Source organism: Struthio camelus, chromosome 5, assembly GCF_040807025.1.
Source record: "Struthio camelus isolate bStrCam1 chromosome 5, bStrCam1.hap1, whole genome shotgun sequence".
Lineage (NCBI taxonomy): Eukaryota > Metazoa > Chordata > Aves > Struthioniformes > Struthionidae > Struthio > Struthio camelus.
In genome coordinates this window covers 2,201,924-2,222,152 of record NC_090946.1, presented here as the reverse complement: position 1 = coordinate 2,222,152, position 20,229 = coordinate 2,201,924, and positions in this window count along the sequence as shown.

Sequence of the window (20,229 nt, the reverse complement as noted above, 5' to 3'; positions counted from 1 at the left end):
GTGTCTGCTGGTGGTGATTGTGAGCTCAGTTGTTCATGACGTCTTCAAAGGCCAGTGGCAGGCATGTGTGTGCTGGGGGGGACTGTGAGGTCCTTGTGCATGACGGTATGAGGAGCCAGTGGCAGGCATGTGTGTGCTGGTGGTGATTTTGAGGTCAGTTGTGCGTGGAGGCATGAGAGGCCAATGTCAGACTCATGTGTTCTGGTTGTGATTGTGAGGTGCTTGTACCTGAGGGAGTTAAAAGGCAGTGGCAGGCATGTGTGTGCTGGTGGTGATTGTGAGGTCCCTGTGCCTGAGGGCGTGAGAAGCCAGTGGCAGGCATGTGTGTGCTGGTGGTGATTGTGAGCTCAGTTGTTCGTGATGTTGTCACATGCCAGTGCCAGGCACTAGTCTACTGGTTGTGATTTTGAAGTCGTTGTGCCTGAGGGCATGAGAGGCCAGTGGCAGGCATGTGTGTGCTGGTGGTGATTGTGAGCTGAATTGTTCCTGATGTCATCAGAGGCCAGTGGCAGGCATGTGTGTGCTAGTGGTGAGTGTGAACTCAGTTCCTCGTTACGTCATGAGAGGCCATTGCCAGGCATGTGTGTGCTGGGGGTGAATGTGAGGTACTTGTGAGTGACGGGTTGAGAGGCCAGTGCCAGGCATGTGTCTGCTGGTGGTGATTGTGAGGTCCTTGTGCCGTAGGGAGTTAAAAGCCAGTGGCAGGCACGTGTCTGCTGGTGGTGATTGTGAGCTCAGTTGTTCATGACGTCTTCAAAGGCCAGTGGCAGGCATGTGTGTGCTGGGGGGGACTATGAGGTCCTTGTGCATGACGGTATGAGGAGCCAGTGGCAGGCATGTGTGTGCTGGTGGTGATTTTGAGGTCAGTTGTGCGTGGAGGCATGAGAGGCCAGTGTCAGACTGGTGTGTTCTGGTTGTGATTGTGAGGTGCTTGTACCTGAGGGAGTTAAAAGCCAGTGGCAGGCATGTGTGTGCTGGTGGTGATTGTGAGGTCGCTGTGCCTGAGGGCGTGAGAAGCCAGTGGCAGGCATGTGTGTGCTGGTGGTGATTGTGAGCTCAGTAGCTCGTGACGTCATGAGAGGCCAGTGCCAGGCATGTGTGTGCTGATGGTGATTGTGAGCTCAGTTGTTCGTGACGTCATGAGAGGCCAGTGCCAGGCATGTGTGTGCTGGTGGTGATTGTGAGCTCAGTTGCTCGTGACGTCATCAGAGGCCAGTGGCAGGCATGTTTGTGCTGGTGGTGATTGTGAGCTCAGTTGTTCGTGACATCATCAGAGGCCAGTGGCAGGCATGTGTGTGCTGGTGGTGATTGTGAGCTCAGTTGCTCATTACGTCTTCAGAGGCCAGTGCCAGGCATGTGTGTGCTGGTGGTGATTGTGAGCTCAGTTGCTCGTTACGTCTTCAGAGGCCAGTGCCAGGCATGTGTGTGCTGGGGGTGACTGTGAGGTACTTGTGCATGACGGGTTGAGAGGCCATTGCCAGGCATGTGTGTGCTGGGGGTGACTGTGAGGTACTTGTGCATGACGGGTTGAGAGGCCAGTGGCAGGCATGTGTCTGCTGGTGGTGATTGTGAGCTCAGTTGTTCATGACGTCTTCAAAGGCCAGTGGCAGGCATGTGTGTGCTGGGGGGGACTGTGAGGTCCTTGTGCATGACGGTATGAGGAGCCAGTGGCAGGCATGTGTGTGCTGGTGGTGATTTTGAGGTCAGTTGTGCGTGGAGGCATGAGAGGCCAATGTCAGACTCGTGTGTTCTGGTTGTGATTGTGAGGTGCTTGTACCTGAGGGAGTTAAAAGGCAGTGGCAGGCATGTGTGTGCTGGTGGTGATTGTGAGGTCCCTGTGCCTGAGGGCGTGAGAAGCCAGTGGCAGGCATGTGTGTGCTGGTGGTGACTGTGAGCTCAGTTGTTCGTGATGTTGTCACATGCCAGTGCCAGGCACTAGTCTACTGGTGGTGATTTTGAAGTCCTTGTGCCTGAGGGCATGAGAGGCCAGTGGCAGGCATGTGTGTGCTGGTGGTGATTGTGAGCTCAATTGTTCCTGATGTCATCAGAGGCCAGTGCCAGGCATGTGTGTGCTAGTGGTGATTGTGAGCTCAGTTGCTCGTTACGTCATGAGAGGCCATTGCCAGGCATGTGTGTGCTGGGGGTGACTGTGAGGTACTTGTGCGTGATGGGTTGAGAGGCCAGTGGCAGGCATGTGTCTGCTGGTGGTGATTGTGAGGTCCTTGTGCCGTAGGGAGTAAAAAGCCAGTGGCAGGCACGTGTCTGCTGGTGGTGATTGTGATCTCAGTTGTTCATGACGTCTTCAGAGGCCAGTGGCAGGCATGTGTGTGCTGGGGGGGACTGTGAGGTCCTTGTGCATGACGGTATGAGGAGCCAGTGGCAGGCATGTGTGTGCTGGTGGTGATTTTGAGGTCAGTTGTGCGTGGAGGCATGAGAGGCCAGTGTCAGACTCGTGTGTTCTGGTTGTGATTGTGAGGTGCTTGTACCTGAGGGAGTTAAAAGCCAGTGGCAGGCATGTGTGTGCTGGTGGTGATTGTGAGGTCGCTGTGCCTGAGGGCGTGAATAGCCAGTGGCAGGCATGTGTGTGCTGGTGGTGATTGTGAGCTCAGTTGCTCGTGACGTCATGAGAGGCCAGTGCCAGGCATGTGTGTGCTGGTGGTGATTGTGAGCTCAGTTGTTCGTGACATCATCAGAGGCCAGTGCCAGGCATGTGTGTGCTGGTGGTGATTGTGAGGTCCTTGTGCCTTAGGGCGTTAGAGGTCAGTGCCAGGCTTTTTTTGCTGGTGGTTATTTTGAGGTCGCTGTGCCTGAGGGCGTGAGAAGCCAGTGGCAGGCATGTGTGTGCTGGTGGTGATTGTGAGCTCAGTTGCTCGTGACGTCATGAGAGGCCAGTGCCAGGCATGTGTGTGCTGATGGTGATTGTGAGCTCAGTTGTTCGTGACGTCATGAGAGGCCAGTGCCAGGCATGTGTGTGCTGGTGGTGATTGTGAGCTCAGTTGCTCGTGACGTCATCAGAGGCCAGTGGCAGGCATGTTTGTGCTGGTGGTGATTGTGAGCTCAGTTGTTCGTGACATCATCAGAGGCCAGTGGCAGGCATGTGTGTGCTGGTGGTGATTGTGAGCTCAGTTGTTCGTGACATCATCAGAGGCCAGTGCCAGGCATGTGTGTGCTAGTGGTGAGTGTGAACTCAGTTGCTCATTACGTCTTCAGAGGCCAGTGCCAGGCATGTGTGTGCTGGTGGTGATTGTGAGCTCAGTTGCTCGTTACGTCTTCAGAGGCCAGTGCCAGGCATGTGTGTGCTGGGGGTGACTGTGAGGTACTTGTGCATGACGGGTTGAGAGGCCAGTGGCAGGCATGTGTGTGCTGGGGGTGACTGTGAGGTACTTGTGCATGACGGGTTGAGAGGCCAGTGGCAGGCATGTGTGTGCTGGTGGTGATTGTGAGGTCCTTGTGCCGTAGGGAGTTAAAAGCCAGTGGCAGGCACGTGTCTGCTGGTGGTGATTGTGAGCTCAGTTGTTCATGACGTCTTCAAAGGCCAGTGGCAGGCATGTGTGTGCTGGGGGGGACTGTGAGGTCCTTGTGCATGACGGTATGAGGAGCCAGTGGCAGGCATGTGTGTGCTGGTGGTGATTTTGAGGTCAGTTGTGCGTGGAGGCATGAGAGGCCAATGTCAGACTGGTGTGTTCTGGTTGTGATTGTGAGGTGCTTGTACCTGAGGGAGTTAAAAGGCAGTGGCAGGCATGTGTGTGCTGGTGGTGATTGTGAGGTCCCTGTGCCTGAGGGCGTGAGAAGCCAGTGGCAGGCATGTGTGTGCTGGTGGTGACTGTGAGCTCAGTTGTTCGTGATGTTGTCACATGCCAGTGCCAGGCACTAGTCTACTGGTTGTGATTTTGAAGTCGTTGTGCCTGAGGGCATGAGAGGCCAGTGGCAGGCATGTGTGTGCTGGTGGTGATTGTGAGCTCAATTGTTCCTGATGTCATCAGAGGCCAGTGGCAGGCATGTGTGTGCTAGTGGTGAGTGTGAACTCAGTTCCTCGTTACGTCATGAGAGGCCATTGCCAGGCATGTGTGTGCTGGGGGTGACTGTGAGGTACTTGTGAGTGACGGGTTGAGAGGCCAGTGCCAGGCATGTGTCTGCTGGTGGTGATTGTGAGGTCCTTGTGCCGTAGGGAGTTAAAAGCCAGTGGCAGGCACGTGTCTGCTGGTGGTGATTGTGAGCTCAGTTGTTCATGACGTCTTCAAAGGCCAGTGGCAGGCATGTGTGTGCTGGGGGGTACTGTGAGGTCCTTGTGCATGACGGTATGAGGAGCCAGTGGCAAGCATGTGTGTGCTGGTGGTGACTGTGAGCTCAATTGTTGCTGATGTCATCAGAGGCCAGTGCCAGGCATGTGTGTGCTAGTGGTGAGTGTGAGCTCAGTTGCTCGTTACGTCTTCAGAGGCCAGTGCAAGGCATGTGTGTGCTGGGGGTGACTGTGAGGTACTTGTGCGTAACGGGTTGTGAGGCCAGTGCCAGGCATTTTTCTGCTGGTGGTGATTGTGAGGTCCTTGTGCCGTAGGGAGTTAAAAGCCAGTGGCAGGCACGTGTCTGCTGGTGGTGATTGTGAGCTCAGTTGTTCGTGACGTCTTCAGAGGCCAGTGGTAGGCATGTGTGTGCTGGGGGGGACTGTGAGGTACTTGTGCGTGATGGGTTGAGAGGCCAGTGGCAGGCATGTGTCTGCTGGTGGTGATTGTGAGGTCCTTGTGCCGTAGGGAGTAAAAAGCCAGTGGCAGGCACGTGTCTGCTGGTGGTGATTGTGATCTCAGTTGTTCATGACGTCTTCAGAGGCCAGTGGCAGGCATGTGTGTGCTGGGGGGGACTGTGAGGTCCTTGTGCATGACGGTATGAGGAGCCAGTGGCAGGCATGTGTGTGCTGGTGGTGATTTTGAGGTCAGTTGTGCGTGGAGGCATGAGAGGCCAGTGTCAGACTCGTGTGTTCTGGTTGTGATTGTGAGGTGCTTGTACCTGAGGGAGTTAAAAGCCAGTGGCAGGCATGTGTGTGCTGGTGGTGATTGTGAGGTCGCTGTGCCTGAGGGCGTGAATAGCCAGTGGCAGGCATGTGTGTGCTGGTGGTGATTGTGAGCTCAGTTGCTCGTGACGTCATGAGAGGCCAGTGCCAGGCATGTGTGTGCTGGTGGTGATTGTGAGCTCAGTTGTTCGTGACATCATCAGAGGCCAGTGCCAGGCATGTGTGTGCTGGTGGTGATTGTGAGGTCCTTGTGCCTTAGGGCGTTAGAGGTCAGTGCCAGGCTTTTTTTGCTGGTGGTTATTTTGAGGTCGCTGTGCCTGAGGGCGTGAGAAGCCAGTGGCAGGCATGTGTGTGCTGGTGGTGATTGTGAGCTCAGTTGCTCGTGACGTCATGAGAGGCCAGTGCCAGGCATGTGTGTGCTGATGGTGATTGTGAGCTCAGTTGTTCGTGACGTCATGAGAGGCCAGTGCCAGGCATGTGTGTGCTGGTGGTGATTGTGAGCTCAGTTGCTCGTGACGTCATCAGAGGCCAGTGGCAGGCATGTTTGTGCTGGTGGTGATTGTGAGCTCAGTTGTTCGTGACATCATCAGAGGCCAGTGGCAGGCATGTGTGTGCTGGTGGTGATTGTGAGCTCAGTTGTTCGTGACATCATCAGAGGCCAGTGCCAGGCATGTGTGTGCTAGTGGTGAGTGTGAACTCAGTTGCTCATTACGTCTTCAGAGGCCAGTGCCAGGCATGTGTGTGCTGGTGGTGATTGTGAGCTCAGTTGCTCGTTACGTCTTCAGAGGCCAGTGCCAGGCATGTGTGTGCTGGGGGTGACTGTGAGGTACTTGTGCATGACGGGTTGAGAGGCCAGTGGCAGGCATGTGTGTGCTGGGGGTGACTGTGAGGTACTTGTGCATGACGGGTTGAGAGGCCAGTGGCAGGCATGTGTGTGCTGGTGGTGATTGTGAGGTCCTTGTGCCGTAGGGAGTTAAAAGCCAGTGGCAGGCACGTGTCTGCTGGTGGTGATTGTGAGCTCAGTTGTTCATGACGTCTTCAAAGGCCAGTGGCAGGCATGTGTGTGCTGGGGGGGACTGTGAGGTCCTTGTGCATGACGGTATGAGGAGCCAGTGGCAGGCATGTGTGTGCTGGTGGTGATTTTGAGGTCAGTTGTGCGTGGAGGCATGAGAGGCCAATGTCAGACTCGTGTGTTCTGGTTGTGATTGTGAGGTGCTTGTACCTGAGGGAGTTAAAAGGCAGTGGCAGGCATGTGTGTGCTGGTGGTGATTGTGAGGTCCCTGTGCCTGAGGGCGTGAGAAGCCAGTGGCAGGCATGTGTGTGCTGGTGGTGATTGTGAGCTCAGTTGCTCGTTACGTCTTCAGAGGCCAGTGCCAGGCATGTGTGTGCTGGGGGTGACTGTGAGGTACTTGTGCATGACGGGTTGAGAGGCCAGTGGCAGGCATGTGTGTGCTGGGGGTGACTGTGAGGTACTTGTGCATGACGGGTTGAGAGGCCAGTGGCAGGCATGTGTCTGCTGGTGGTGATTGTGAGCTCAGTTGTTCATGACGTCTTCAAAGGCCAGTGGCAGGCATGTGTGTGCTGGGGGGGACTGTGAGGTCCTTGTGCATGACGGTATGAGGAGCCAGTGGCAGGCATGTGTGTGCTGGTGGTGATTTTGAGGTCAGTTGTGCGTGGAGGCATGAGAGTCCAATGTCAGACTCGTGTGTTCTGGTTGTGATTGTGAGGTGCTTGTACCTGAGGGAGTTAAAAGGCAGTGGCAGGCATGTGTGTGCTGGTGGTGATTGTGAGGTCCCTGTGCCTGAGGGCGTGAGAAGCCAGTGGCAGGCATGTGTGTGCTGGTGGTGACTGTGAGCTCAGTTGTTCGTGATGTTGTCACATGCCAGTGCCAGGCACTAGTCTACTGGTGGTGATTTTGAAGTCCTTGTGCCTGAGGGCATGAGAGGCCAGTGGCAGGCATGTGTGTGCTGGTGGTGATTGTGAGCTCAATTGTTCCTGATGTCATCAGAGGCCAGTGCCAGGCATGTGTGTGCTAGTGGTGATTGTGAGCTCAGTTGCTCGTTACGTCATGAGAGGCCATTGCCAGGCATGTGTGTGCTGGGGGTGACTGTGAGGTACTTGTGCGTGATGGGTTGAGAGGCCAGTGCCAGGCATGTGTCTGCTGGTGGTGATTGTGAGGTCCTTGTGCCGTAGGGAGTAAAAAGCCAGTGGCAGGCACGTGTCTGCTGGTGGTGATTGTGATCTCAGTTGTTCATGACGTCTTCAGAGGCCAGTGGCAGGCATGTGTGTGCTGGGGGGGACTGTGAGGTCCTTGTGCATGACGGTATGAGGAGCCAGTGGCAGGCATGTGTGTGCTGGTGGTGATTTTGAGGTGAGTTGTGCGTGGAGGCATGAGAGGCCAGTGTCAGACTCGTGTGTTCTGGTTGTGATTGTGAGGTGCTTGTACCTGAGGGAGTTAAAAGCCAGTGGCAGGCATGTGTGTGCTGGTGGTGATTGTGAGGTCCCTGTGCCTGAGGGCGTGAATAGCCAGTGGCAGGCATGTGTGTGCTGGTGGTGATTGTGAGCTCAGTTGCTCGTGACGTCATGAGAGGCCAGTGGCAGGCATGTGTGTGCTGGTGGTGATTGTGAGCTCAGTTGTTCGTGACATCATCAGAGGCCAGTGCCAGGCATGTGTGTGCTGATGGTGATTGTGAGGTCCTTGTGCCTTAGGGCGTTAGAGGTCAGTGCCAGGCTTTTTTTGCTGGTGGTTATTTTGAGGTCGCTGTGCCTGAGGGCGTGAGAAGCCAGTGGCAGGCATGTGTGTGCTGGTGGTGATTGTGAGCTCAGTTGCTCGTGACGTCATGAGAGGCCAGTGCCAGGCATGTGTGTGCTGATGGTGATTGTGAGCTCAGTTGTTCGTGACGTCATGAGAGGCCAGTGCCAGGCATGTGTGTGCTGGTGGTGATTGTGAGCTCAGTTGCTCGTGACGTCATCAGAGGCCAGTGGCAGGCATGTTTGTGCTGGTGGTGATTGTGAGCTCAGTTTTTCGTGACATCATCAGAGGCCAGTGGCAGGCATGTGTGTGCTGGTGGTGATTGTGAGCTCAGTTGTTCGTGACATCATCAGAGGCCAGTGCCAGGCATGTGTGTGCTAGTGGTGAGTGTGAACTCAGTTGCTCATTACGTCTTCAGAGGCCAGTGCCAGGCATGTGTGTGCTGGTGGTGATTGTGAGCTCAGTTGCTCGTTACGTCTTCAGAGGCCAGTGCCAGGCATGTGTGTGCTGGGGGTGACTGTGAGGTACTTGTGCATGACGGGTTGAGAGGCCAGTGGCAGGCATGTGTGTGCTGGTGGTGATTGTGAGGTCCTTGTGCCGTAGGGAGTTAAAAGCCAGTGGCAGGCACGTGTCTGCTGGTGGTGATTGTGAGCTCAGTTGTTCATGACGTCTTCAAAGGCCAGTGGCAGGCATGTGTGTGCTGGGGGGGACTGTGAGGTCCTTGTGCATGACGGTATGAGGAGCCAGTGGCAGGCATGTGTGTGCTGGTGGTGATTTTGAGGTCAGTTGTGCGTGGAGGCATGAGAGGCCAGTGTCAGACTGGTGTGTTCTGGTTGTGATTGTGAGGTGCTTGTACCTGAGGGAGTTAAAAGGCAGTGGCAGGCATGTGTGTGCTGGTGGTGATTGTGAGGTCCCTGTGCCTGAGGGCGTGAGAAGCCAGTGGCAGGCATGTGTGTGCTGGTGGTGATTGTGAGCTCAGTTGTTCGTGATGTTGTCACATGCCAGTGCCAGGCACTAGTCTACTGGTTGTGATTTTGAAGTCGTTGTGCCTGAGGGCATGAGAGGCCAGTGGCAGGCATGTGTGTGCTGGTGGTGATTGTGAGCTCAATTGTTCCTGATGTCATCAGAGGCCAGTGGCAGGCATGTGTGTGCTAGTGGTGAGTGTGAACTCAGTTCCTCGTTACGTCATGAGAGGCCATTGCCAGGCATGTGTGTGCTGGGGGTGACTGTGAGGTACTTGTGAGTGACGGGTTGAGAGGCCAGTGCCAGGCATGTGTCTGCTGGTGGTGATTGTGAGGTCCTTGTGCCGTAGGGAGTTAAAAGCCAGTGGCAGGCACGTGTCTGCTGGTGGTGATTGTGAGCTCAGTTGTTCATGACGTCTTCAAAGGCCAGTGGCAGGCATGTGTGTGCTGGGGGGGACTGTGAGGTCCTTGTGCATGACGGTATGAGGAGCCAGTGGCAAGCATGTGTGTGCTGGTGGTGACTGTGAGCTCAATTGTTGCTGATGTCATCAGAGGCCAGTGCCAGGCATGTGTGTGCTAGTGGTGAGTGTGAGCTCAGTTGCTCGTTACGTCTTCAGAGGCCAGTGCCAGGCATGTGTGTGCTGGGGATGACTGTGAGGTACTTGTGCGTAACGGGTTGTGAGGCCAGTGCCAGGCATTTTTCTGCTGGTGGTGATTGTGAGGTCCTTGTGCCGTAGGGAGTTAAAAGCCAGTGGCAGGCACGTGTCTGCTGGTGGTGATTGTGAGCTCAGTTGTTCGTGACGTCTTCAGAGGCCAGTGGTAGGCATGTGTGTGCTGGGGGGGACTGTGAGGTCCTTGTGCATGACGGTATGAGGAGCCAGTGGCAGGCATGTGTGTGCTGGTGGTGATTTTGAGGTCAGTTGTGCGTGGAGGCATGAGAGGCCGGTGTCAGACTCGTGTGTTCTGGTTGTGATTGTGAGGTGCTTGTACCTGAGGGAGTTAAAAGGCAGTGGCAGGCATGTGTGTGCTGGTGGTGATTGTGAGGTCGCTGTGCCTGAGGGCGTGAGAAGCCAGTGCCAGGCATGTGTGTGCTGGTGGTGATTGTGAGCTCAGTTGCTCGTGACATCATCAGAGGCCAGTGCCAGGCATGTGTGTGCTGGTGGTGATTGTGAGGTCCTTGTGCCTTAGGGCGTTAGAGGCCAGTGCCAGGCTTTTTTTGCTGGTGGTTATTTTGAGGTCGCTGTGCCTGAGGGCGTGAGAAGCCAGTGGCAGGCATGTGTGTGCTGGTGGTGATTGTGAGCTCAGTTGTTCGTGACGTCATGAGAGGCCAGTTCCAGGCATGTGTGTGCTGATGGTGATTGTGAGCTCAGTTGTTCGTGACCTCATGAGAGGCCAGTGGCAGGCATGTGTGTGCTGGTGGTGATTGTGAGCTCAGTTGCTCCTGACGTCATCAGAGGCCAGTGCCAGGCATGTGTGTGCTGGTGGTGATTGTGAGCTCAGTTGTTCGTGACATCATCAGAGGCCATTGCCAGGCATGTGTGTGCTGGTGGTGATTGTGAGGTCCTTGTGCCTTTAGGGCGTTAGAGGCCAGTGCAAGGCTTTTTTTGCTGGTGGTTATTGTGTGGTCATTGTGTCTGAGGGCGAGAGTCCAGTGCCAGGCATGTGTGTGCTGGTGGTGATTGTGAGCTCAGTTGTTCGTGATGTTGTCACATGCCAGTGCCAGGCACTAGTCTACTGGTGGTGATTTTGAAGTCCTTGTGCCTGAGGGCATGAGAGGCCAGTGGCAGGCATGTGTGTGCTGGTGGTGATTGTGAGCTCAATTGTTCCTGATGTCATCAGAGGCCAGTGCCAGGCATGTGTGTGCTGGTGGTGATTGTGAGCTCAGTTGCTCGTTACGTCATGAGAGGCCATTGCCAGGCATGTGTGTGCTGGGGGTGACTGTGAGGTACTTGTGCGTGATGGGTTGTGAGGCCAGTGCCAGGCATGTGTGTGCTGGTGGTGATTGTGAGGTCCTTGTGCCGTAGGGAGTTAAAAGCCATTGGCAGGCACGTGTCTGCTGGTGGTGATTGTGAGCTCAGTTGTTCATGACGTCTTCAAAGGCCAGTGGCAGGCATGTGTGTGCTGGGGGGGACTGTGAGGTCCTTGTGCATGACGGTATGAGGAGCCAGTGGCAGGCATGTGTGTGCTGGTGGTGATTGTGAGCTCAGTTGCTCGTGACGTCATCAGAGGCCAGTGGCAGGCATGTGTGTGGTGGTGGTGATTGTGAGCCAGTTGTTCGTGACATCTTCAGAGGCCAGAGGCAGGCATGTGTGTGCTGGTGGTGATTGTGAGGTCCTTGTGCCTTAGGGCGTTAGAGGCCAGTGCCAGGCTTCTTTTGCTGGTGGTTATTGTGAGGTCATTGTGTCTGAGGGCTAGAGGCCAGTGGTAGGCATGTGTGTGCTGGTGGTGATTGTGAGCTCAATTGTTCCTGATGTCATCAGAGGCCAGTGCCAGGCATGTGTGTGCTAGTGGTGAGTGTGAACTCAGTTGCTCATTACGTCATGAGAGGCCATTGCGAGGCATGTGTGTGCTGGTGGTGATTGTGAGCTCAGGTGCTCGTTACGTCATGAGAGGCCATTGCCAGGCATGTGTGTGCTGGGGGTGACTGTGAGGTACTTGTGCGTAACGGGTTGTGAGGCCACTGCCAGGCATGTGTCTGCTGGTGGTGATTGTGAGGTCCTTGTGCCGTAGGGAGTTAAAAGCCAGTGGCAGGCACGTGTCTGCTGGTGGTGATTGTGAGCTCAGTTGTTCATGACGTCTTCAGAGGCCAGTGGCAGGCATGTGTGTGCTGGGGGGGACTATGAGGTCCTTGTGCATGACGGTATGAGGAGCCAGTGGCAGGCATGTGTGTGCTGGTGGTGATTTTGAGGTCAGTTGTGCGTGGAGGCATGAGAGGCCAGTGTCAGACTCGTGTGTTCTGGTTGTGATTGTGAGGTGCTTGTACCTGAGGGAGTTAAAAGGCAGTGGCAGACATGTGTGTGCTGGTGGTGATTGTGAGGTCCCTGTGCCGGAGGGCGTGAGAAGCCAGTGGCAGGCATGTGTGTGCTGGTGGTGATTGTGAGCTCAGTTGCTCGTGACGTCATGAGAGGCCAGTGGCAGGCATGTGTGTGCTGGTGGTGATTGTGAGCTCAGTTGTTCGTGACATCATCAGAGGCCAGTGCCAGGCATGTGTGTGCTGGTGGTGATTGTGAGGTCCTTGTGCCTTAGGGCGTTAGAGGCCAGTGCCAGGCTTCTTTTGCTGGTGGTTATTGTGAGGTCATTGTGTCTGAGGGCGAGAGGCCAGTGGCAGGCATGTGTGTGCTGGTGGTGATTGTGAGCTCAATTGTTCCTGATGTCATCAGAGGCCAGTGCCAGGCATGTGTGTGCTAGTGGTGAGTGTGAACTCAGTTGCTCATTACGTCATGAGAGGCCATTGCCAGGCATGTGTGTGCTGGTGGTGATTGTGAGCTCAGTTGCTCGTTACGTCTTCAGAGGCCAGTGCCAGGCATGTGTGTGCTGGGGGTGACTGTGAGGTACTTGTGCGTGATGGGTTGAGAGGCCAGTGCCAGGCATGTGTGTGCTGGTGGTGATTGTGAGGTCCTTGTGCCGTAGGGAGTTAAAAGCCAGTGGCAGGCACGTGTCTGCTGGTGGTGATTGTGATCTCAGTTGTTCATGACGTCTTCAGAGGCCAGTGGCAGGCATGTGTGTGCTGGGGGGGACTGTGAGGTCCTTGTGCATGACGGTGTGAGGAGCCAGTGGCAGGCATGTGTGTGCTGGTGGTGATTTTGAGGTCAGTTGTGCGTGGAGGCATGAGAGGCCAGTGTCAGACTGGTGTGTTCTGGTTGTGATTGTGAGGTGCTTGTACCTGAGGGAGTTAAAAGCCATTGGCAGGCATGTGTGTGCTGGTGGTGATTGTGAGGTCGCTGTGCCTGAGGGCGTGAGAAGCCAGTGGCAGGCATGTGTGTGCTGGTGGTGATTGTGAGCTCAGTTGCTCGTGACGTCATGAGAGGCCAGTGGCAGGCATGTGTGTGCTGGTGGTGATTGTGAGCTCAGTTGTTCGTGACATCATCAGAGGCCAGTGCCAGGCATGTGTGTGCTGGTGGTGATTGTGAGGTCCTTGTGCCTTAGGGTGTTAGAGGCCAGTGCCAGGCTTCTTTTGCTGGTGGTTATTGTGAGGTCATTGTGTCTGAGGGCGAGAGGCCAGTGGTAGGCATGTGTGTGCTGGTGGTGATTGTGAGCTCAATTGTTCCTGATGTCATCAGAGGCCAGTGCCAGGCATGTGTGTGCTAGTGGTGAGTGTGAACTCAGTTGCTCATTACGTCATGAGAGGCCATTGCCAGGCATGTGTGTGCTGGTGGTGATTGTGAGCTCAGTTGCTCGTTACGTCTTCAGAGGCCAGTGCCAGGCATGTGTGTGCTGGGGGTGACTGTGAAGTACTTGTGCGTAACGGGTTGTGAGGCCACTGCCAGGCATGTGTCTGCTGGTGGTGATTGTGAGGTCCTTGTGCCGTAGGGAGTTAAAAGCCAGTGGCAGGCACGTGTCTGCTGGTGGTGATTGTGAGCTCAGTTGTTCATGACGTCTTCAGAGGCCAGTGGCAGGCATGTGTGTGCTGGGGGGGACTATGAGGTCCTTGTGCATGACGGTATGAGGAGCCAGTGGCAGGCATGTGTGTGCTGGTGGTGATTTTGAGGTCAGTTGTGCGTGGAGGCATGAGAGGCCAGTGTCAGACTCGTGTGTTCTGGTTGTGATTGTGAGGTGCTTGTACCTGAGGGAGTTAAAAGGCAGTGGCAGACATGTGTGTGCTGGTGGTGATTGTGAGGTCCCTGTGCCGGAGGGCGTGAGAAGCCAGTGGCAGGCATGTGTGTGCTGGTGGTGATTGTGAGCTCAGTTGCTCGTGACGTCATGAGAGGCCAGTGCCAGGCATGTGTGTGCTGATGGTGATTGTGAGCTCAGTTGTTCGTGACCTCATGAGAGGCCAGTGGCAGGCATGTGTGTGCTGGTGATGATTGTGAGCTCAGTTTCTCCTGACGTCATCAGAGGCCAGTGCCAGGCATGTGTGTGCTGGTGGTGATTGTGAGCTCAGTTGTTCGTGACATCATCAGAGGCCATTGCCAGGCATGTGTGTGCTGGTGGTGATTGTGAGGTCCTTGTGCCTTTAGGGCGTTAGAGGCCAGTGCAAGGCTTTTTTTGCTGGTGGTTATTGTGTGGTCATTGTGTCTGAGGGCGAGAGTCCAGTGCCAGGCATGTGTGTGCTGGTGGTGATTGTGAGCTCAGTTGTTCGTGATGTTGTCACATGCCAGTGCCAGGCACTAGTCTACTGGTGGTGATTTTGAAGTCCTTGTGCCTGAGGGCATGAGAGGCCAGTGGCAGGCATGTGTGTGCTGGTGGTGATTGTGAGCTCAATTGTTCCTGATGTCATCAGAGGCCAGTGCCAGGCATGTGTGTGCTGGTGGTGATTGTGAGCTCAGTTGCTCGTTACGTCATGAGAGGCCATTGCCAGGCATGTGTGTGCTGGGGGTGATTGTGAGCTCAGTTGCTCGTTACGTCTTCAGAGGCCAGTGGCAGGCATGTGTGTGCTGGGGGTGACTGTGAGGTACTTGTGCGTGATGGGTTGAGAGGCCAGTGGCAGGCATGTGTGTGCTGGTGGTGATTGTGAGGTCCTTGTGCCGTAGGGAGTTAAAAGCCAGTGGCAGGCACGTGTCTGCTGGTGGTGATTGTGAGCTCAGTTGTTCATGACGTCTTCAGAGGCCAGTGGCAGGCATGTGTGTGTTGGGGGGTCTGTGAGGTCCTTGTGCATGACGGTATGAGGAGCCAGTGGCAGGCATGTGTGTGCTGGTGGTGATTTTGAGGTCAGTTGTGCGTGGAGGCATGAGAGGCCAGTGTCAGACTGGTGTGTTCTGGTTGTGATTGTGAGGTGCTTGTACCTGAGGGAGTTAAAAGCCAGTGGCAGGCATGTGTGTGCTGGTGGTGATTGTGAGGTCGCTGTGCCTGAGGGCGTGAGAAGCCAGTGGCAGGCATGTGTGTGCTGGTGGTGATTGTGAGCTCAGTTGCTCGTGACGTCATCAGAGGCCAGTGGCAGGCATGTGTGTGCTGGTGGTGATTGTGAGCTCAGTTGTTCGTGACATCATCAGAGGCCAGTGCCAGGCATGTGTGTGCTGGTGGTGATTGTGAGGTCCTTGTGCCTTTAGGGCGTTAGAGGCCAGTGCCAGGCTTTTTTTGCTGGTGGTTATTGTGAGGTCATTGTGTCTGAGGGCGAGAGGCCAGTGGCAGGCATGTGTGTGCTGGTGGTGATTGTGAGCTCAGTTGTTCGTGATGTTGTCACATGCCAGTGCCAGGCACTAGTCTACTGGTGGTGATTTTGAAGTCCTTGTGCCTGAGGGCATGAGAGGCCAGTGGCAGGCATGTGTGTGCTGGTGGTGATTGTGAGCTCAATTGTTCCTGATGTCATCAGAGGCCAGTGCCAGGCATGTGTGTGCTGGTGGTGATTGTGAGCTCAGTTGCTCGTTACGTCATGAGAGGCCATTGCCAGGCATGTGTGTGCTGGGGGTGACTGTGAGGTACTTGTGCGTGATGGGTTGAGAGGCCAGTGGCAGGCATGTGTCTGCTGGTGGTGATTGTGAGGTCCTTGTGCCGTAGGGAGTTAAAAGCCAGTGGCAGGCACGTGTCTGCTGGTGGTGATTGTGATCTCAGTTGTTCATGACGTCTTCAGAGGCCAGTGGCAGGCATGTGTGTGCTGGGGGGGACTGTGAGGTCCTTGTGCATGACGGTATGAGGAGCCAGTGGCAGGCATGTGTGTGCTGGTGGTGATTTTGAGGTCAGTTGTGCGTGGAGGCATGAGAGGCCAGTGTCAGACTCGTGTGTTCTGGTTGTGATTGTGAGGTGCTTGTACCTGAGGGAGTTAAAAGCCAGTGGCAGGCATGTGTGTGCTGGTGGTGATTGTGAGGTCGCTGTGCCTGAGGGCGTGAGAAGCCAGTGGCAGGCATGTGTGTGTTGGTGGTGATTGTGAGCTCAGTTGCTCGTGACGTCATGAGAGGCCAGTGGCAGGCATGTGTGTGCTGGTGGTGATTGTGAGCTCAGTTGTTCGTGACATCATCAGAGGCCAGTGCCAGGCATGTGTGTGCTGGTGGTGATTGTGAGGTCCTTGTGCCTTAGGGCGTTACAGGCCAGTGCCAGGCTTTTTTTGCTGGTGGTTATTTTGAGGTCGCTGTGCCTGAGGGCGTGAGAAGCCAGTGGCAGGCATGTGTGTGCTGGTGGTGATTGTGAGCTCAGTAGCTCGTGACGTCATGAGAGGCCAGTGCCAGGCATGTGTGTGCTGATGGTGATTGTGAGCTCAGTTGTTCGTGACGTCATGAGAGGCCAGTGGCAGGCATGTGTGTGCTGGTGGTGATTGTGAGCTCAGTTGCTCGTGACGTCATCAGAGGCCAGTGGCAGGCATGTTTGTGCTGGTGGTGATTGTGAGCTCAGTTGTTCGTGACATCATCAGAGGCCAGTGGCAGGCATGTGTGTGCTGGTGGTGATTGTGAGCTCAGTTGTTCGTTACGTCTTCAGAGGCCAGTGCCAGGCATGTGTGTGCTGGGGGTGACTGTGAGGTACTTGTGCATGACGGGTTGAGAGGCCAGTGGCAGGCATGTGTGTGCTGGGGGTGACTGTGAGGTACTTGTGCATGACGGGTTGAGAGGCCAGTGGCAGGCATGTGTCTGCTGGTGGTGATTGTGAGCTCAGTTGTTCATGACGTCTTCAAAGGCCAGTGGCAGGCATGTGTGTGCTGGGGGGGACTGTGAGGTCCTTGTGCATGACGGTATGAGGAGCCAGTGGCAGGCATGTGTGTGCTGGTGGTGATTTTGAGGTCAGTTGTGCGTGGAGGCATGAGAGGCCAATGTCAGACTGGTGTGTTCTGGTTGTGATTGTGAGGTGCTTGTACCTGAGGGAGTTAAAAGGCAGTGGCAGGCATGTGTGTGCTGGTGGTGATTGTGAGGTCGCTGTGCCTGAGGGCGTGAGAAGCCAGTGGCAGGCATGTGTGTGCTGGTGGTGACTGTGAGCTCAGTTGCTCGTGACGTCATGAGAGGCCAGTGCCAGGCATGTGTGTGCTGGTGGTGATTGTGAGCTCAGTTGTTCGCGACATCATCAGAGGCCAGTGCCAGGCATGTGTGTGCTGGTGGTGATTGTGAGGTCCTTGTGCCTTAGGGCGTTAGAGGTCAGTGCCAGGCTTTTTTTGCTGGTGGTTATTTTGAGGTCGCTGTGCCTGAGGGCGTGAGAAGCCAGTGGCAGGCATGTGTGTGCTGGCGGTGATTGTGAGCTCAGTTGCTCGTGACGTCATGAGAGGCCAGTGGCAGGCATGTGTGTGCTGATGGTGATTGTGAGCTCAGTTGTTCGTGACGTCATGAGAGGCCAGTGCCAGGCATGTGTGTGCTGGTGGTGATTGTGAGCTCAGTTGTTCGTGACGTCATCAGAGGCCAGTGGCAGGCATGTTTGTGCTGGTGGTGATTGTGAGCTCAGTTGTTCGTGACATCATCAGAGGCCAGTGGCAGGCATATGTGTGCTGGTGGTGATTGTGAGCTCAGTTGTTCGTGACATCATCAGAGGCCAGTGCCAGGCATGTGTGTGCTAGTGGTGAGTGTGAACTCAGTTGCTCATTACGTCTTCAGAGGCCAGTGCCAGGCATGTGTGTGCTGGTGGTGATTGTGAGCTCAGTTGCTCGTTACGTCTTCAGAGGCCAGTGCCAGGCATGTGTGTGCTGGGGGTGACTGTGAGGTACTTGTGCATGACGGGTTGAGAGGCCAGTGGCAGGCATGTGTGTGCTGGGGGTGACTGTGAGGTACTTGTGCATGACGGGTTGAGAGGCCAGTGGCAGGCATGTGTGTGCTGGTGGTGATTGTGAGGTCCTTGTGCCGTAGGGAGTTAAAAGCCAGTGGCAGGCACGTGTCTGCTGGTGGTGATTGTGAGCTCAGTTGTTCATGACGTCTTCAAAGGCCAGTGGCAGGCATGTGTGTGCTGGGGGGGACTGTGAGGTCCTTGTGCATGACGGTATGAGGAGCCAGTGGCAGGCATGTGTGTGCTGGTGGTGATTTTGAGGTCAGTTGTGCGTGGAGGCATGAGAGGCCAATGTCAGACTCATGTGTTCTGGTTGTGATTGTGAGGTGCTTGTACCTGAGGGAGTTAAAAGGCAGTGGCAGGCATGTGTGTGCTGGTGGTGATTGTGAGGTCCCTGTGCCTGAGGGCGTGAGAAGCCAGTGGCAGGCATGTGTGTGCTGGTGGTGATTGTGAGCTCAGTTGTTCGTGATGTTGTCACATGCCAGTGCCAGGCACTAGTCTACTGGTTGTGATTTTGAAGTCGTTGTGCCTGAGGGCATGAGAGGCCAGTGGCAGGCATGTGTGTGCTGGTGGTGATTGTGAGCTGAATTGTTCCTGATGTCATCAGAGGCCAGTGGCAGGCATGTGTGTGCTAGTGGTGAGTGTGAACTCAGTTCCTCGTTACGTCATGAGAGGCCATTGCCAGGCATGTGTGTGCTGGGGGTGAATGTGAGGTACTTGTGAGTGACGGGTTGAGAGGCCAGTGCCAGGCATGTGTCTGCTGGTGGTGATTGTGAGGTCCTTGTGCCGTAGGGAGTTAAAAGCCAGTGGCAGGCACGTGTCTGCTGGTGGTGATTGTGAGCTCAGTTGTTCATGACGTCTTCAAAGGCCAGTGGCAGGCATGTGTGTGCTGGGGGGGACTATGAGGTCCTTGTGCATGACGGTATGAGGAGCCAGTGGCAGGCATGTGTGTGCTGGTGGTGATTTTGAGGTCAGTTGTGCGTGGAGGCATGAGAGGCCAGTGTCAGACTGGTGTGTTCTGGTTGTGATTGTGAGGTGCTTGTACCTGAGGGAGTTAAAAGCCAGTGGCAGGCATGTGTGTGCTGGTGGTGATTGTGAGGTCGCTGTGCCTGAGGGCGTGAGAAGCCAGTGGCAGGCATGTGTGTGCTGGTGGTGATTGTGAGCTCAGTAGCTCGTGACGTCATGAGAGGCCAGTGCCAGGCATGTGTGTGCTGATGGTGATTGTGAGCTCAGTTGTTCGTGACGTCATGAGAGGCCAGTGCCAGGCATGTGTGTGCTGGTGGTGATTGTGAGCTCAGTTGCTCGTGACGTCATCAGAGGCCAGTGGCAGGCATGTTTGTGCTGGTGGTGATTGTGAGCTCAGTTGTTCGTGACATCATCAGAGGCCAGTGGCAGGCATGTGTGTGCTGGTGGTGATTGTGAGCTCAGTTGCTCATTACGTCTTCAGAGGCCAGTGCCAGGCATGTGTGTGCTGGTGGTGATTGTGAGCTCAGTTGCTCGTTACGTCTTCAGAGGCCAGTGCCAGGCATGTGTGTGCTGGGGGTGACTGTGAGGTACTTGTGCATGACGGGTTGAGAGGCCATTGCCAGGCATGTGTGTGCTGGGGGTGACTGTGAGGTACTTGTGCATGACGGGTTGAGAGGCCAGTGGCAGGCATGTGTCTGCTGGTGGTGATTGTGAGCTCAGTTGTTCATGACGTCTTCAAAGGCCAGTGGCAGGCATGTGTGTGCTGGGGGGGACTGTGAGGTCCTTGTGCATGACGGTATGAGGAGCCAGTGGCAGGCATGTGTGTGCTGGTGGTGATTTTGAGGTCAGTTGTGCGTGGAGGCATGAGAGGCCAATGTCAGACTCGTGTGTTCTGGTTGTGATTGTGAGGTGCTTGTACCTGAGGGAGTTAAAAGGCAGTGGCAGGCATGTGTGTGCTGGTGGTGATTGTGAGGTCCCTGTGCCTGAGGGCGTGAGAAGCCAGTGGCAGGCATGTGTGTGCTGGTGGTGACTGTGAGCTCAGTTGTTCGTGATGTTGTCACATGCCAGTGCCAGGCACTAGTCTACTGGTGGTGATTTTGAAGTCCTTGTGCCTGAGGGCATGAGAGGCCAGTGGCAGGCATGTGTGTGCTGGTGGTGATTGTGAGCTCAATTGTTCCTGATGTCATCAGAGGCCAGTGCCAGGCATGTGTGTGCTAGTGGTGATTGTGAGCTCAGTTGCTCGTTACGTCATGAGAGGCCATTGCCAGGCATGTGTGTGCTGGGGGTGACTGTGAGGTACTTGTGCGTGATGGGTTGAGAGGCCAGTGGCAGGCATGTGTCTGCTGGTGGTGATTGTGAGGTCCTTGTGCCGTAGGGAGTAAAAAGCCAGTGGCAGGCACGTGTCTGCTGGTGGTGATTGTGATCTCAGTTGTTCATGACGTCTTCAGAGGCCAGTGGCAGGCATGTGTGTGCTGGGGGGGACTGTGAGGTCCTTGTGCATGACGGTATGAGGAGCCAGTGGCAGGCATGTGTGTGCTGGTGGTGATTTTGAGGTCAGTTGTGCGTGGAGGCATGAGAGGCCAGTGTCAGACTCGTGTGTTCTGGTTGTGATTGTGAGGTGCTTGTACCTGAGGGAGTTAAAAGCCAGTGGCAGGCATGTGTGTGCTGGTGGTGATTGTGAGGTCGCTGTGCCTGAGGGCGTGAATAGCCAGTGG